Here is a 6,000-nt window from a genome sequence, read left to right as displayed (position 1 = left end):
CAGGTATTTAACAAGGAAACATGGCATTGCCCTAGGGCAGTTCTGAATTTTCTATTCCCACCACCCGCTTCTTTCTCAGCCATCTTGGAGCACTGATATTTAAGAAGACCACCATGGTTGTTACAGAAAATTCAACACCAGTGAATCTTCTTGGATCTTTATAAGACTCTTAAAAAATACGACTTCTTTTTATGTCTTCCCACTGGTGTTATTATGAAGGCCTTGGAAGTAGAGACTGTAAAATGGGCTCTATATTCCCTTAGGTCAGTGGTTCCCAACCTTCCTAATGTTGTGGCCCTTTAAGACAGTTCCTCATGTTGTGGTGACCTCAATCATAAAATTATTTTCATCAGTATTTCATCACTGCAATTTTGCTACTGTTATGGAAAGTAATGCAAACGTCTGAGTTTTCTGATGGCCTTAGGTGACTGCCATGAGAGGGTCATTTGAACCCCAGAAGGACTGTGGCCCACAGCTGCCTTCAGCAAAAATACAAACATGATGACTTGATGGAGGCTTATATTTCTGGCTGAGGTTCTCTACGTAGATAGGAAAGACCATAAATTTGCCCAAAGCAGATTAAAGTTGGAAACAGGAAAGTCTTCTCCGATGGCTATGGTCTAAGGTCATCTTAATTAATTTAGATTTGATCAGCCTGGTATTTACTTGAACTATATCAAATGCCGTATGAGTCTCACCCGATTTGCTAGAAGCAACTGTTGTCTAAAATAATCACAGAAGCAAAACGATGACGCAAGTTCTGTCTTGCAATTCAGAAAGATAAGTGTGCATTTAATAAGCCTTTCCATTTGAAATTGTGTAACACCCTTAAAAAGTTATAAAGAATGATTAGGGCTTCCAATTACCCATCAATCATTTCCCCCATTACACGATAGAACCACAATATATAGTCAAATCCATGAGCCACAGCACTATTTTCTCAGGTAAAGAGCTAAAAGAAGGCCTTCTTTCGTTGTGGTTTCTATTTTCAAGACTTCCATTAAAATATCTTCAATCTCAACTATTAAATGGAAAATTCAAGAATAAGCAAGTCTTGGTCTTAAATTACATGCCATCTTCTAAGCATCATGACAAAGCACCCTGCCATCTTGTCCCATTCCATGAGAACTGTCCCTTTTCCCAGTGTGAATACAGGGATTATATACTGATTATGTACTCCTCCAGTCTGTTTTACTTAGCACTTGATGTCAGTTATCAGCTCAGCTGTTACCAGTGCTACGATCAAGGCATAAAATCAAGTAGCTTCCACGGGAGGATGGGGCTTTGAATGCTTGTTTCTTGCTGTGCTATTTAGGGAGGCCATGGATGTCTTGCAAAGTAGGAATCTACCTGGTAGAAGTAGACCACCGGGGACAAAACTTGAAGCTTATACCTGACCTCTGGGTCTTGACCCACTTTCTGCTTCCTGATCCACTATGATGTGAATGACCTGTGTCATACCTCTAATGACATGGTGTGAACCTCTCTGCTGTGCTTTGGCCCATCATGATGGACTGCAAACCTCCTGAAACCTTGAGCTCCAATAGATATTTACTTTTCTTTCAAGAGTTATCATCACCACAGCAAGGCAAAATTAACTCATACATCAAGTAACACTAATCCTACTTAATAATGGCCCTACTGCCCAAGGAAGGTATTAAGGTCCACCATGCCAGCAATTCAGATATGCCAAAGTGAAGTGAGAGAATGTTTCCTTAAGGTGAAACGTCTCCAAACAAATAGAAAGTTTATTTGTATGGATATTTCCACTAGGCTTGGAATGTCTTCTTCCATAAATCATAGGGATGCCTGCATTTGGACTTACATTTTCAGGTATTCCTTCTGCAAGTATGTGGCAGAGGAAGGAGTCTGCTGAGGGAGGTTGCAGAGAAGATAGCTGCTGTAAGCACGCTAATTAGACATTCACTGCTAACAATCTTGACCTCAATTAGGTGAAGGATTCCTAATTAAATCCTTACAGGCTTTTGTGTTAAATGGTAATTGAATGCCTAAAAGTTCCTCACAATTATATCATATTAACAAGAATGTATTTGCATTTTTAATGCTTTATTGATTTCCAATTCATTAGGGAGCTGTTTGTGTTATTTCATGGTGTCATTGAAACCTTTACAAACTGTTCTTTGGGGTCCAGACACTCAGGAACAGGTTAGAAAAGTAGCAAAGTTTGTGACCTCCTCCAGGCTTTTACAGACTGCTGTAACTTAGCTACTTCTGCCCACAGCTGTCACCGTGCCTTTAAATATGCATGAGCGTGTGTTCAGGAAGAAGACTTGGTGAAGCTGGAGACACACAGTCTAGACCACATTCCTTTGCAGTTGGTGGAACTCATACTATCATGGAGTGTGGTCTCTTGATTTAGGCCACCTTCTTTTCAGATTTATTTACTCTATTAAATGTAGTAGTTTTGCCTGCATGTATCTATGTGTACCATGTACACTCTGGTGCTTGCAGAGGCTAAGAGAGGACCTTGGATATCCTGGAACTGGAGTTATTGCTGGTTGTGATATTCTGTGATATTTGTGGGTTCTGGGAATCAAACCCAAGACTTCTGCAAGAGCAACAAGTGCTCTAAAACACTGAGCCATCTCTCCAGCCCTGATTCAAGAAGCCTACTTTTCAGTGTTTACATACAATTAGTTATCTGAATGATTGATTTGTACATTCAAATTTTCTAGGTTTCAATGTATTGTATATTTACTTTCTTGACACAAATTTATGATCAATAATTGGTATCTATGTTCATTAGAGATATAGGGGTCTGTCTTCACATATCATTTGGTTCATTTGTTTAAAGATTTTAATCACATCTGTTAACAATATTTATTTTAATTTAATGAATCATTTCTTCTACTGATCGTTCCCAACTCACCTCTAAAATAAACTGTAACAAATGTGAAACAAATATTTTACCCATGTGCATTTACTTGCAAATCAATCTTGAGTCTGAATTAATCTCTGGTGCTGAAGGTTAAACTGGAAGTTTGAAATGATGGAATTAAATTCAAAGTGTAGATGGATTTCAATAAATTGGAAAGAAAATATGTTTGCTACTTTCCAAAAGTCAGGCTAGTTTCTCTAGTTGGAAAAAGTAGTATGCCTTTATTTATTTTTTTAATAAAAGGGAATCTTAGAAAGAAATTACTTTTCTATGTGTGTCTCCTAAAAAAAAAATATAGCCCACCGTTCCTTCTGGCCTAACATCTTCCTTCCAATTGTCCTTACAACATCAGGAAGAGTGTTCTAGAATGTTCATTGCAGTTGTTTTGTCGTTATCAGATACACATCATTTATAAATGCATTAGATACATAATCCATTGTGTATATAAATCACAGTTGTAAAAATCAGACACTTCAGCAAGGGAGACAGAAAAATTGGTAAGTGCCTGCCACGCAAGCATGAAAAAATTATTCAGATCCCTAACACCCATGTGAAAAGCCAAGCATGCCAATGTGCATCAATAAGCCCAATGCTGGGTGAAACACAAGGGCCAGAGGTAGACAGATCCTTGCGGCTCATTGCCAGTTACTATAGCAAAATTGAGAAGCTCGAACTTCAGTGAGAGACCCTGTCTCTAAAAATTAAGATTGACAGCATTGAGGAATGTGTTCATGCTGATCCATGGGGACAGCCATACAAACACATAAATGCATTCTTATATATACACACAGAGACACAATCACAGTGGTATGCACATGGATACATACAAACAGACATACAGAGACAAAGACACACAGAGAGATAGAAGATAGGGAGATAGATGGAAAGAGACAGATAGACAAAAGCACATACACTTACATAGGCACATACACAGAGAGACCTATACATCAAAATTCATTAACAAATATAAATATGTAAATTTTATTTCTTTTTCTTCACTAATGTCTGTTGTTGTTGTTTATTCTTTGTCTCTTTTGCTCTTTACAATTTGGGGGCCCACCATATTGCTCCCAAATAAATTATATGGAGTCTTATTCTTTTTATAAATACCAGGCTTTAGCTTTAATTGTTTCTAGCCAGTTTTTCTTAACTTACATTATACCATCTAGCTTTTGCCTCTGGGCTTTTACCTTTCTTTATTTCTATATACCTTTCTTAACTTCTTACTTGTGACTTGCTGTGTAGCTGGATAACTGGCCCCTGATATCCTCACCTTCTTTTCTTTTTCCTTCTTCATTTTCTTCACAATATTTTCATATTTATTCTGTCTGCCTACCAGCCCTGTTTTTCATTTCTCCTGCCTTGCTACTGGCTGTTCATTTCTTTATTCTACCATTCAGGTGCTTTAGACAGGCACATTAATACAACTTCACAGAGTTAATCAAATGCAACATAAAAAAATACAACACATCTTTGCATCATTAAAAATGTCCACAGCATAAACAAATGTAACCATTTTAAATTAATAATTCATAATATTTCTACCTTTTAGTCTAAATAATAAGAACAGGTTTTAACTTTAAAATAGTAAAACTATATATTATATTAACACAAACAGTTATCAAGTAAGATTATGACAGTTATCAAGTAAGAATTTCATTTACAATATTCAATCCATTTGTGTTTAGCAAATTTAGAGAAAATATTCCACTATTTATGTTACCTAGTGACTCCAAAGTTTTATACCTAATTTACTTTTCATCATAATTAAAAAAAACTGAAACTATAACTATGTAGTCTTAAATTCCATCCAATAATCGAGAAGGATATATTACCTAACAATGAAGACATTTGGCTGCCTGGACAGTCACCTGGAAGTCCTCTGCAATGCTAGGACATCCATCTTCAGCCTACAGGTCTATAGTATCTGACAGACTTTTCAATAAAACAGGAAATTTGAAGGACTATCTTGCCTTATATTGGCAAAGTTAATTAGTCATGTTTTTCTGTGTTACTCTTTTTGTGAAGCAGGAATCTCAAAGATCTGTCCTGTTATGTTTTGGCAAAGTTCAGCAGTTATTTTCCTGTGTGTCGTGCATGTCCATTCTGCACAGCACACAGCCAAGTAGTCAATGCAAAAGCAGTTTCTTGCCCAAATGGCTAATCTTGCCACACTAAAAGCAATCTCCATATGGAGTTTCTTCTTTTTCAATGCCCATCATCCTTTTATGAAGTAAATTGAGGCTGCAAAAAGCAAACGTGTCTCATCATCATAAGAAGCTCTAATTTAACAAAATGTTTTAAATTTCATACTCCATAGGTCTTTAAAGTATTTGAAGATAATTTATATCCAATTTATAGCCATTTAGCCTAGAAGCCATACCTAATATGACTACAAGTTTGATTATTATACATTAACTACTTACCCCATTTTAATTTATACATTGAATTTTTAAATGGACTGCATAAGCATAATACCCCAAACAAGAGTATAAACATATATACAGTGTAACAAAATTAACTGTTAATTTTTATCAGTATACTAAAATCTATACTAGTATCTGAGGTAAATAGTTGCCTTTTTATCCTATATTCTTATATTTTCATAAATATAATATATATCCATAGCCGGGTGGTGGTGGCGCAGGCCTTTAATCCCAGCACTCGGGAGGCAGAGGCAGGTGGATCTCTGTGAGTTTGAGACCAGCCTGGTCTACAGAGCTAGTTCCAGGACAGGTTCCAAAGCCACAGAGAAACCCTGTCTCGAAAAACCAAAAAATAAAATATATATATATTTGAACCATCAAATAACCAAAAATCTCCCACAATCCAACTCTTGGGAATGTGGATGTCATTTTTTCTAGACTGCTTCCTCTTGTTTATGAGCGAAGGCATCTTTAGGGGTTCCTGAAAATATTTGAGATAATGGCCAAGTCCTGGGAAGATCAGTTGTAACCTTTGTTGATATATATCACCTGTCAAGACTCAGGAGGTCTCCCTTAATCAAACGTGATCCATATTATTCCTGAAGGAATGCACAACCTCCCATCTCCTGTGGGAACAAAAACAAACCTGTTTTCCAAGCATTTTTAATTTCCATT

Source organism: Microtus oregoni, unplaced genomic scaffold (genome assembly GCF_018167655.1).
Source record: "Microtus oregoni isolate MIOR12 unplaced genomic scaffold, Mior012 000004F_ref0000308, whole genome shotgun sequence".
Lineage (NCBI taxonomy): Eukaryota > Metazoa > Chordata > Mammalia > Rodentia > Cricetidae > Microtus > Microtus oregoni.
Note: the sequence above shows the minus strand (reverse complement) of the source record.